Here is a 13,723-nt window from a genome sequence, read left to right as displayed (position 1 = left end):
TCAGTGATTCTCTCGTTAACACAGGTGTGAGTGTTGACGAGGACAAGGCTGGAGATCACTCTGTCATGCTGATTGAGTTCGAATAACAGACTGGAAGCTTCAAAAGGAGGGTGGGGCTTGGAATCATTGTTCTTCCTCTGTCAAACATGGTTACCTGCAAGGAAACACGTGCCGTCATCATTGCTTTGCACAAAAAGGGCTTCACAGGCAAGGATATTGCTGCCAGTAAGATTGCACCTAAATCAACCATTTATCAGATCATCAACAACTTCAAGGAGAGCAGTTCAATTGCTGTGAAGAAGGCTTCAGGGCGCCAAAGATAGTCCAGCAAGTGCCAGGACCGTCTCCTAAAGTTGATTCAGCTGCGGGATCGGGGCACCACCAGTACAGAGCTTGCTCAGGAATGGCAGCAGGCAGGTGTGAGTGCATCTGCATGCACAGTGAGGCAAAGACTTTTGGAGGATGGCCTGGTGTCAAGAAGGGCAGCAAAGAAGCCACTTCTCTCCAGGAAAAACATCAGGGACAGACTGATATTCTGCAAAAGGTACAGGGATTGGACTGCTGAGGACTGGAGTAAAGTCATTTTCTCTGATGAATCCCCTTTCCGATTGTTTGGGGCATCCAGAAAAAAGCTTGTCCGGAGAAGACAAGGTGAGCGCTACCACCAGTCCTGTGTCATGCCAACAGTAAAGCATCCTGAGACCATTCATGTGTGGGGTTGCTTTTCAACCAAGGGAGTGGGCTCACTCACAATTTTGCCTAAGAACACAGCCATGAATAAAGAATGGTACCAACACATCCTCCGAGAGTAACTTCTCCCAACCATCCAGGAACAGTTTGGTGATGAACAATGCCTTTTCCAGCATGATGGAGCACCTTGCCATAAGGCAAAAGGGGCTCGGGGAACAAAACATCGATATTTTGGGTCCATGGCCAGGAAACTCCCCAGACCTTAATCCCATTGAGAACTTGTGGTCAATCCTCAAGAGGCGGGTGGACAAACAAAAACCCACAAATTCTGACAAACTCCAAGCATTGATTATGCAAGAATGGGCTGCCATAAGTCAGGATGTGGCCCAGAAGTTAATTGACATCATGCCAGGGTGGATTGCAGAGGTCTTGAAAAAGAAGGGTCAACACTGCAAATATTGATTCTTTGCATCAACTTCATGTAATTGTCAATAAAAGCCTTTGACACTAATGAAATGCTTGTAATTATACTTCAGTATTCCATAGTAACATCTGACAAAAATATCTAAAGACACTGAAGCAGCAAACTTTGAAACTTAATATTTGTGTCATTCTCAAAACTTTTGGTCACGACTGTACTGTGGTAGAAAACGGGCATTTTGTTGTGCGTGGTTCAAAGGCAGAGAGTGGCTGGAATATTCCTGCAAGGCAGATGCAGCCTTCTACAATCCTTGTCGAAAATTTTACATCGGCTCCAATGCTAACGCCGATAAGGCATTCACCCAAACTGGATATAATAACTTCCAGCATGCCATTGATAGCAACAAGGGACTGGGGAGGCACACATCAAGCAAAGAACATTTGAAATGCATGTTACTTTGGACAGAAAGACAAGCAAGGAAAGCACAGGGAGCAGAGATTTCAACACCTGTGAATTCTGCACAGCTTGTAACAAATCGAATGTATTTGTCATCGATTGTGGACATTGTGGAATTTCTTGCTGTCGACGAGCTTCCTCTCAGGGGAACTTTGGATGCAAGAGGGGATGGGGACTATTCCTGGCGATGTTAGATTATATGCTCAGGAAAGACAAGGAACTTGCTAGTGCCTTAAGCACAATTCCCCACACTGCCACATACACATCTCCTAACATCCAGAACGAAACATGAGTGAGGAAGTAGGTGATTCATGGTACACACTTAAATTGTATGGAACTAAAAGACCCAACCGGGTGCGAGAACATTTCAATTGTATTCCGTTAAGTGGGCGAAAACAACCGTGTTTGTGAGTGGCTACTGTCAATGGCAACGAGTAAAGAATGTGATGCTTTATCGCTGACTAACTTGGTCCTGTCAGAGCTAACAAATGTTGGCCTTAGCACCGACAAGATTCTTAGTCAATATTATGATGGCGCCAGTGTGATGTCTGGTAACATGGGGGCATGCAAAAGGTAGTGCAAGACAAGCTGAATCGGGAAGTGTCGTATGTGCATTGCTTTAACCACTAGCTGCATTTAGTCATAGTGCACACTATGTCCTCTGAGGGTGCATTGGATGACTTTTTTAATGTGTGTAATTCCCTTTACAAGTTTCTCAGGAAACAAACTGTGGCTGCACAATATACAGGAGAAAAACTGAAACGGCTGCTTGAGCAGCGATGGACTGGTCATCTGGCTACGGTGAGTGTCATTATAAAATCTCTGGACAGCATCTTCCATCTGCTCAGAGAAATCGAGAGTACCCGCTGCTACAGTACAGAGGTGCGACCTGAGGCTGTGGGCCTATTGAAAGCTGTTTCCGAGCCGAGCTTCAGATTCATTTCCTTCATGGTTCACGCCTGCTCGATCCCCCTAACAAGTTACTTCAGGTTGAAACAACTGATCTGTACACTGGCATCCGAGTCATCCGCAGCGCCCACAATTGCGTGGAAAACCTGCGACGTGACAGTGAGTTTGATGAGTTATGGGAGAAATACAAGCACGCGGACACCCCCGCTCCAAGCAAATGGCAAAGAGTAGTGAGTAGTAATCTGAAAGAATATGTGATCGAAACAACAATGGGCCAGCAAGAAGAGGATAATGAGAGGGAGTGCAACAGACTGTTTTTCAGCATTCTGGATGCTGTACTGGGAGAAATGGCAGCCAGATTTAACAAACAAAACAGCTAACTTGTTGAGGCCCTGCATGCCTTGCACCCAGAGAATGAAACAGAGGTTCAAGCGTTTCAGAGGTTCATGGGAATATTGCAGTATCTCCCAAAGTTCATCCCAAATCTCTCAGATGTCAGTGCACCACTGAGACAACTGCTGGAAAGAGACTTTTGAAGCTCTCTTCCTGTGAAGAACTGGACTCTTCACAGGAACAGAGCTTCAAAATCTTGAAAACACTTGTCAGCAATGTGCCAGTGTTAAAGTACTACGACATAAAAAAAAACAGTGACACTACCTGTGGATGCAAGCTCAGAAGGCTTGGGAGCTGTGATCCTGCAAGATGGTCAGCCAATCACATACGGGTCAAGATCCCTCACAGACTGTCAAAAGAGAGATAATCAAATTGAAAAAGAGCAGTGTATGGCTGATGAGATATCTTGGCACGACTGCCATATTGCATCTCCAACCCAAAGCCCTTGCTTGGAAGTGTACTTCGCCAGACTGCCAAGAACCTTGCCCTCATCCAGACCAAGGTGGCGAGACACGGTAGTGATGACACCATAGGCCTTGTTGATCTCTGCCCCAGACAGGATGCTTTTGCCAGCATAGTTGGAGTCCAACATGTACGCTGCGGCGTGTGTGGGATTCAGACAGAAGTCTTCATGCTTTTTGATTTATTTAGATAAATAGTTAAGCAGTTAGATTAAACAACTCCTTTGTAAGATAAATGTTTTTAAATGAAACATGTATGGAAACAAGTGAATTAGTTGCACCCCTTCTCAAAAAACCTACACTCGATCCCTCCGATGTCAACAACTACAGACCAGTATCCCTTCTTTCTTTTCTCTCCAAAACTCTTGAGCGTGTTGTCCTCGGCCAGCTCTCTTGCTATCTCTCTCAGAATTACATTCTTGATCCAAATCAGTCAGGTTTCAAGACTGGTCATTCAACTGAGACTGCTCTTCTCTGTGTCACGGAGGCTCTCCGCACTGCTAAAGCTAACTCTCTCTCCTCTGCTCTCATCCTTCTAGACCTATCTGCTGCCTTTGATACTGTGAACCATCAGATCCTCCTCTCCACCCTCTCCAAGTTGGGTATCTCCGGCGCGGCTCACTCTTGGATTGCGTCCTACCTGACAGGTCGCTCCTACCAGGTGGCGTGGCGAGAATCCGTCTCCGCACCACGTGCTCTCACCACTGGTGTCCCCCAGGGCTCAGTTCTAGGCACTCTCCTATTCTCGCTATACACCAAGTCACTTGGCTCTGTCATATCCTCACATGGTCTCTCCTATCATTGCTACGCAGACGACACACAATTAATCTTCTCCTTTCCCCCTTCTGATAACCAGGTGGCGAATCGCATCTCTGCATGTCTGGCAGACATATCAGTGTGGATGACGGATCACCACCTCAAGCTGAACCTCGGCAAGATGGAGCTGCTCTTCCTCCCGGGGAAGGACTGCCCGTTCCATGATCTCGCCATCACGGTTGACAACTCCATTGTGTCCTCCTCCCAGAGTGCTAAGAGCCTTGGCGTGACCCTGGACAACATCCTGTCGTTCTCCGCTAACATCAAGGCGGTGACCCGATCCTGTAGGTTCCTGCTCTACAACATTTGCAGAGTACGACCCTGCCTTACACAGGAAGCGGCGCAGGTCCTAATCCAGGCATTGTCATCTTCCATCTGGATTACTGCAACTTGCTGTTGGCGGGGCTCCCTGCCTGTGCCATTAAACCCCTACAACTCATCCAGAACGCCGCAGCCCGTCTGGTGTTCAACCTTCCCAAGTTCTCTAACGTCACCCCGCTCCTCCGCACACTCCACTGGCTTCCAGTTGAAGCTCGCATCTGCTACAAGACTATGGTGCTTGCCTACTGAGCTGTAAGGGGAACGGCACCTCCGTACCTTCAGGCTCTGATCAGTCCCTACACCCAAAGAAGGCTACTGCGTTCATCCACCTCTGGCCTGCTCGCCTCCCTACCTCTGCGGAAGCACAGTTCCCGCTCAGCCCAGTCAAAACTGTTCGCTGCTCTGGCACCCCAATGGTGGAACAAGCTCCCTCACGCCACCAGGACAGCGGAGTCAATCACCACCTTCCGGAGACACCTGAAACCCCACCTCTTTAAGGAATACCTGGGATAGGATAAAGTAATCCTTCTAACCCCCCCCCACCCCAAAAGATATACATGTACTATTGTAAAGTGGTTGTTCCACTGGATATCATGAATGCACCAATTTGTAAGTCGCTCTGGATAAGAGCGTCTGCTAAATGACGTAAATGTAAATGTAATTAACACTCCTCCGTTAGCAGTCTCAAGTAAGCTAAAACCCACATGGTATCAAAACCTACAGTTGAAGTCGGAAGTTTACATACACCTTAGCCAACTACATTTAAACTCTGTTTTTCACAATTTCTGACATTTAATCCTAGTAAAAATTCCCTGTCTTAGGTCAGTTAGGATCACCATTTTATTTTAAGAATGTGAAATGTCAGAATAGTAGTAGAGAGGATGATATATTTCAGCTTTTATTTCTTTCATCAGATTCCCAGTGGGTCAGAAGTTTACATACACTCAATTAATATTTGGTAGCGTTGACTTTAAGTTGTTTAACTTGAGTCAAACATTTCATGTAGCCTTCCACAAGCTTCCACAAGGATTTGGATGAATTTTGGCACATTCCTCCTGACAGAGCTGGTGTAACTTAGTCAGGTTTGTAGGCTTCCTTGCTCGCACACGCTTTTCAGTTCTGCCCACAAATTTTCTATGGGATTGTGGTCAGGGCTTTGTGATGGCCACTCCAATACCTTGACTTTGTTGTTCTTAGGCCATTTTGCCACAACTTTGGAAGTATGCTTGGGAAAATGTCACGTTACAGCACAGATGCTGTATTTTCAATAGAGATGCTACAGAAGGACAACAAATTGTCAGACAGGGCACTTCCTGTATGGAATCTTCTCAGGTTTTGGCCTGCCATATGAGTTCTGTTATACTCACAGACACCATTCAAACAGTTTTAGAAACTTTAGAGTGTTTTCTATCCAAATCTACTAATTATATGCATATTCTAGTTTCTGGGCAGGAGTAGTAACCAGATTAAATCGGGTACGTTTTTTATCCGGCCGTGAAAATTCTGCCCCCTAACTGAGTCCTCACAACACTGCCAGGACCTAGGATCAAGGGAGACACTCAAGTTTTTTAATACTGTATCTCTTGACACATTGATGAAAATAGTCATGGCCTCTAAACCTTCAAGCTGCATACTGGACCCTATTCCAACTAAACAACTGAAAGAGCTGCATCCTGTGCTTGGCCCTCCTATGTTGAACATAATAAATGGCTCCCCATCAACCGGATGTGTACCAAACTCACTTAAAGTGGCAGTAATAAAGCCTCTCTTGAAAAAACCAAAGCTTGACCCAGAAAATATTATATAAAATTGGCCTATGTCGAATCTCCCATTCCTCCAAAAAAAAAATGAAAAAGCTGTTGCGCAGCAACTCACTGCCTTCCTGAAGACAAACAATGTGTATGAAACGCTTCAGTCTGGCTTTAGACCCCATCATAGCACTGAACTGCACTTGTGAAGGTGTTAAATGACCTTTTAATGGCGTCAGACCATGACTGCATCTGTCCTCGTGCGCCTAGACCTTAGGGCTGCTTTTAATACCATCAATCACCACAAAGTTTTGGAGAGATTGGAAACCCAAATTGGTCGACACGGACAAGTTCTGGCCTGGTTTAGATCTTATCTGTCGGAAAGATATCATTTTGTCTCTGTAGATGGTTTGTCCTCTGACAAATGAACTGTACATTTCGATGTTCCTCAAGACTCTGTTTTAGGACCACTATTGTTTTCACTATATATTTTACCTCTTGGTGATGTCATTCGGAAACACAATGTCAACTTTCACTGCTATGCGGATGACACACAGCTGTACATTTCGATGAAACATGGTGAAGCCCCAAATTTGCCCTCCCTGGAAGCCTGTGTTTCAGACATAAGGAAGTGGATGGCGCCAAATTGTCTACTTTTAAACTCGGATTAAACAGAGATTCTGTTGAATCTGTTGAATCTGACAATTCATCTTGATGGTTGTACAGTCGTCTCAAATAGAACTGTGAAGGACCTCGGTGTTACTCTGGACCCTGATCTCTCTTTTGACAAACATATCAAGATTGTGTCAAGGATAGCTTTTTTTCCCATCTACGTAACATTGCAAAAATCAGGAACTTTCTGTCCAAAAATGATGCAGAAAAAATGATCCATGCTTTTGTCACTTCTAGATTAGACTACTTCAATGCTCCACTTTCCGGCTACCTGGACAAAGCACGAAATAAACTTCAGTTAGTGCCAAACATGGCTGCTAGAATCTTGACTAGAACCAAAACATTTGATCACATTACTCCAGTGCTAGCCTCTCTACACTGGCTTCCTGTTAAGGCTAGGGCAGATTTCAAGGTTTTACTGCTAACCTACAAAGTATTACATGGGCTTGCTCCTACCTATCTTTCCAATTTGGTCCTGCCGTATATACAGTTGAAGTCGGAAGTTTACATACACCTTAGCCAAATACATTTAAACTTTGTTTTTCACAAATCCTGACATTTAATCCTTGTAAAAATTCCCTGTCTTAGGTCAGTTAGGATCACCACTTTATTTTAAGAATGTGAAATAGCCTTCCACAAGCTTCCCACAATAAGTTGGGTGAATTTTGGCCCATTCCTCCTGACAGAGCTGGTGTAACTGAGTCAGGTTTGTAGGTCTCCTTGCTCGCACATGCTTTTTCAGTTCTGCCCACAAATGTTCTATAGGATTTAGGTCAGGGCTTTGTGATGGCCACTCCAATACCTTGACTTTGTTGTCCTTAAGCCATTTTGCCACAACTTTGGAAGTATGCTTGGGGTCATTGTCCATTTAGAAGACCCATTTGAGACCAAGCTTTAACTTCCTGACTGATGTCTTGAGATGTTGCTTCAATATATCCACGTAATTTTCCTCCTCATGATGCCATCTATTTTGTGAAGTGCACCAGTCCCTCCCTCCTGCAGCAAAGCACCCCCACAACATGATGCTGCCACCCCCATGCTTCACGGTTGGGATGGTGTTCTTTGTCTTGCAAGCATCCCCCTTTTTCTTCCAAACATAACAATGGTCATTATGGCCAAACAGTTCTATTCATGTTTCATCAGACCAGAGGACATTTCTCCAAAAAGTACAATATTTGTCCGCATGTGCAGTTGCAAACCGTAGTTTGGCTTTTTTAAGGTGGTTTTGGAGCTGTGGCTTCTTACTTGCTGAGCAGCCTTTCAGGTCGATATAGGACTCGTTTTACTGTGGATATACATACTTTTGTACCTGTTTCCTCCAGCATCTTCACAAGGTCCTTTGCTGTTGTTCTGGGATTGATTTGCACTTTTCGCACCAAAGTATGTATATCTGTAGGAGACAAAAAGAGTCTCCTTCCTGAGCGGTATGACGGCTGCGTGGTCCCATGGTGTTTATACTTGCGTACTATTGTTTGTACAGATGAATGTGGTACTTTCAGGCGTTTGGAAATTGCTCCCAAGGATGAACCAGACATGTGGTCTCCAATTTTTTTCTGAGGTGTTGGCTGATTTCTTTTGATTTTCCCATGATGTCAAAGAGGCACTGAGTTTGAAGGTAGGCCTTGAAATACATCCACAGGTACACCTCCAATTGACTCAAATGATGTCAATTAGCCTATCAGAAGCTTCTAAAGCCATGACATCATTTTCTGGAATTTTCAAGCTGTTTGAAGGCACAGTCAACTCAGTGTATGTAAACTTCTGACCAACTGGAATTGTGGTACAGTGAATTATAAGTGAAATAATCTGTCTGTAAACAATTGTTGGAAAAATGACTTGTGTCATGCACAAAGTAGATGTCCTAACCAACTTGCCAAAACGATAGTTTGTTAACCAGAAATTGCTGGAGTGGTTGAAAAACGAGTTTTAATGACTCCAACCTAAGTGTATGTAAACTTCCGACTTCAACTGTACGTACGCTACAGTCACAAGACGCAGGACTCCTTACTGTCCCTAGAATTTCTAAGCAAACAACTGGAGGCAGGGCATTCTCCTATAGAGCTCCATTTTTATGAAATGGTCTGCCTATCCATGTGAGAGACACAGACTCGGTCTCGATCTTTAAGTCTTCACTGAAGACTCATCTCTTCAGTAGTTCCTATGATTGAGTGTAGTCTGGCCCAGGAGTGTGAAGGTGAACGGAAAGGCACTGGAGCAACAAACCGCCCTTGCTGTCACTGCCTGGCCGGTTCCCCTCTCTCCACTGGGATTCTCTGCCTCACACCCTATTACGGGGGCTGAGCCACTGGCTTACTGGTGCTCTTCCATGCCGTCCTAGGAGCGCTGCGTCACTTGAGTGGGTTGAGGCACTGCTGTGGTCTTCCTGTCTGAGTTGGAGCCCCCCCTCGGGTTCATGTCATGGGGGAGATCTTTGTGGGCTATACTTGGCCTTGTCTCAGGATAGTAAGTTGCTGGTTGAAGATATCCCTCTAGTGGTGTGGGGGCTGTGCTTTGGCAAAGTGCGTGGGGTTATATCCTGCCTGTTTGGCCCTGTCCGGGGGTATCGTCGGACGGGGCCAGTGTCTCCCGACTGCTCCCGTCTCAGCCTCCATTATTTATGTTGCAATAGTTTGTGTCGGGGGGCTAGGGTCAGTCTGTTATATCTGGAGTATTTCTCCAGTCTTATCCGGTGTCCTGTGTGAGTTTAAGTATGCTCTCTCTAATTCTCTCTCTCTTTAGCTCTCTCTCTCTCGGAGGACCTAAGCCCTAGGACCATGCCTCAGGACTACCTGGCCTGATGACTCCTTGCTGTCCCCAGTCCACCTGGTCGTGCTGCTGCTCCAGTTTCAACTGTTCTGCCTGCGGCTATGGAACCCTGACCTGTCCACCGGACGTGCTACCTTGTCCCAGACCTGCTATTTTCAACTCTCTAGAGACAGCAGGTGCGGTAGAGATACTCTGAATGATCGGCTATGAAAAGCCAACTGACATTTACTCCTGAGGTGCTGACCTGTTGCACCCTCTACAACCACTGTGATTATTATTATCTGACCCTGCTGGTCATCTATGAACATTTTAACATCTTGGCCATGTTCTGTTATAATCTCCACCCGGCACAGCCAGAAGAGGACTGGCCACTCCTCATAGCCTGGTTCCTCTATAGGTTTCTTCCTAGGTTTCGGCCTTTCTAGGGAGTTTTTCCTAGCCACCGTGCTTCTACACCTGCATTGCTTGCTGTTTGGGGTTTTAGGCTGGGTTTCTGTACAGAACTTTGTGACATCAGCTGATGTAAGAAGGGCTTTATAAATCATTTGATTGATTGATTCACTGTTATAAGCTAACGTTTTTGATGAATTTAAGCAAAATTCCCCAAATTCCTGGGCATAACTTCCCATGAAAAATTCTGGGAATTTACTGGAATGTTTACGACCCTTTGCAACCCTGGTCCTGGCACCACACTGCCAGGTCTCTGGCCACCTCCCTATAGGCTGTATCATCGTTGGCAGTGATCAGGCCTACCACTGTTGTGTCGTCAGCAAACTTAATGATGGTGTTGGAGTCGTGCTTGGCCACGCAGTCATGGGTGAACAAGGAGTACAGGAAGGGACTAAGCACACATCCCTGAGGGGCCCCAGTGTTGAGGATCAGCGTCGCAGATGTTTTAAAAAAAATTTTAACCTTTATTTAACTAGGCAAGTAAGTTAAGAACAAATTCTTATTTACAATGACGGTCTACACTGGCCAAATCCGGACGACGCTGGGCCAATTGTACACTGCCCTATGGGACTCCCAATCACAGCTGGTTGTGATACAGCCTGGATTCGAACCAGGGTGTCTGTAGTGACACCTCTAGCACTGAGATGCAGTGCCTTAGACTGCTGTGGCATTCGGGAACTCACCCACCCTGTTGCCTACTCTGACCACCTGGGGGTGGCCCGTCAGGAAGTCCAGGATCCAGTTGCAGAGGGAGGTGTTTAGTCCCAGGGCCCGTAGCTTCGTGATGAGCTTCATGGGCACTATGGTGTTGAACGCTAAGCTGTAGTCAATGAACAGCATTCTCACATAGGTGGTCCTTCTTCCAGGTGGGAAAGGGCAGTGTGGAGTGCGATTAAGTTGAAGTTGCATCATCTGTGGATCTGTTGGGGCGGTATGTGAATTGGAGTATGGTTTCTGGCATGATGGTGTTGATGTGAGCCATGACCAGTCTTTCAAAGCACTTTATGGCTACCGACATGAGTGCTCCGGGGCGGTAATCATTTAGGGTTACCTTTGCTTTCTTGGGCACAGGGACTATTGTGGTCTGTTTGAAACATGTAGGTATTACAGACTCGGCCAGGGAGCGGTTGAAAATGTCAGTGAAGACACTTGCCAGGTGGTCCGCGCATGCTTTGAGTACACATCCTGGTGTTGCGTCTGGCCCCGCGGCTTTGTGAATGTTGACCTGTTTAAAGGTCTTGATCACATCGGCTACGGAGAGCGTGATCACACAGTCGTCCGGAACAGCTGGTGCTCTCACGCATGCTTCAGTGTTGCTCGCCTCAAAGCGAGCATAAAAGGCATTTAGCTCGTCTGGTAGGCTCGCGTCACTGGGCAGCTAGCGGCTGGGTTTTCCTTTGTAGTTCGTAATAGCTTTCAAGCCCTGCCACATCCGACGAGCGTCGGAGCTGGTGTAGTAGAATGCTGATTAGAGTACAGAGATACAGTCTACATGTGATATACAAACCAGGAACAGAGATGCACTGAGCTGATGCACTGAGCTGAGCATACCTTAAGGAACAGAGAGAGAAATTGCTGGATGGTGAGCTGGATGTAAACTACATCACTCATCAACTTCCTGTTTCAGAAAAGAAACTGCAGCAATTCAAAACAGCAACAGCAGAAGATGAAGAGTTAAGACTAGTCACAGAAACAGTTAAAGGATGGCCAGACACGAGAGGGAAAGTTACAAAGAAAATACAGCCCTACTGAACCTTCAGAGAGGACTTGACATACTCAGATGGACTGCTGTTCAAAAGTTCAAAACTTGACGTTCCTCAGATAATGAGAGAAGAAATTATGGAAAAACTCCATGAAGAACACACGGGAATCGTAAAATGCAAGGGATGTTCTGTTCTGGCCAGGCATGGCTAAACAGATTGAAGATGCTGTGACAAAATGTGAAGTCTGCAACACACATTAAAACAACAACCAAAGAGAGCCACTCATGTCTCATCCAGTCCCAGAGAGCTTGGGCCAAAGTTGGAGTGGACCTCTTCCATTACGACACAGAATATCTACTATTTGTGGATAACTACTCAAAATACCCAGAAATCTCAGAGCAGTGGGACAGCAAGTAAACATATCATTACAGTACTAAAGTCAATCTTCTCAAGAAATGGGGTGCCCGACGTTTTGTGCTCCGACAATAGAAGACAGTTGGTGAGTTAAGAAATGTCAGAGTTCTCTACGAGCTGGGAGTTCAATCATGTCACGTCGAGCCCTAGATTTCCAGTCAAACGGCCAAGCTGAGAGAGCAGTTCAGACTGTAAAGAACCTGGCTAGGGGGTAGTATTTACACGGCCGGATAAAAAACGTACCCGATTTAATCTGGTTATTACTACTGCCCAGAAACTAGAATATGCATATAATTATTGGCTTTGGATAGAAAACACCCTAAAGTTTCTAAAACAGTTTGAATGGTGTCTGTGAGTATAACAGAACTCATATGGCAGGCCAAAACCTGAGAAGATTCTGTACAGGAAGTGCCCTCTCTGACCATTCCTTGAGCTTCTTGACTCTGTTTATTGAAAACTTAGGATCTTTGCTGTAACGTGACACTTCCTACGGCTCCCATAGGCTCTCAGAACCCGGGAAAAAGCTGAATGATGTAATTCCAGCCCCTGGCTGAAAAACATTAGCGCCTTTGGTAAGTGGTCTATCAGAGGACAATCAGACTGAGGCGCGTGCACGAGGCAACCCCATGTTTTTATTTTCTCTCTCTTTGTACTAAAACACAGATTCCCGGTCGGAATATTATCGCTTTTTTACCAGAAAAATGGCATAAAATAGATTTTAAACAGCGGTTGACATGCTTCGAAGTACGGTAATGGAATATTTAGAATTTTTTTGTCACGAAACGCGTCGGGCGCGTCACCCTTATTTAGCCTTCGGATAGTGTCTTGAACGCACGAACAAAACAGAGGATATTTGAACATAACTATGGATTATTTTGAACCAAACCAACATTTGTTATTGAAGTAGAAGTCCTGGGAGTGCATTCTGACGAAGAACAGCAAAGGTAATAACATTTTTCTTATAGTAAATCTGACTTTGGTGAGGGCTAAACTTGGTGGGTGTCTAAATAGCTAGCCCTGTGATGCCGGGCTATCTACTTAGAATATTGCAAAATGTGCTTTCACCGAAAAGCTATTTTAAAATCGGACATAGCGAGTGCATAGAGGAGTTCTGTATCTATAATTCTTAAAATAATTGTTATGTTTTTTGTGAACGTTTATCGTGACTAATTTAGTAAATTCACCGGAAGTTTGCGGGGGGTATGCTAGTTCTGAACGTCACATGCTAATGTAAAAAGCTGGTTTTTGATATAAATATGAACTTGATTGAACAAAACATGCATGTATTGTATAACATAATGTCCTAGGGGTGTCATCTGATGAAGATCATCAAAGGTTAGTGCTGCATTTAGCTGTGGTTTTGTTTTTTGTGACATTATATGCTAGCTTGAAAAATGGGTGTCTGATTATTTCTGGCTGGGTACTCTGCTGACATAATCTAATGTTTTGCTTTCATTGTAAAGCCTTTTTGAAATCGGACAGTGTGGTTAGATTAACGAGAGT

The sequence above is a fragment of the Salmo trutta genome, chromosome 31, assembly GCF_901001165.1.
Source record: "Salmo trutta chromosome 31, fSalTru1.1, whole genome shotgun sequence".
In the NCBI taxonomy this organism is placed as follows: domain Eukaryota; kingdom Metazoa; phylum Chordata; class Actinopteri; order Salmoniformes; family Salmonidae; genus Salmo; species Salmo trutta.
Note: the sequence above shows the minus strand (reverse complement) of the source record.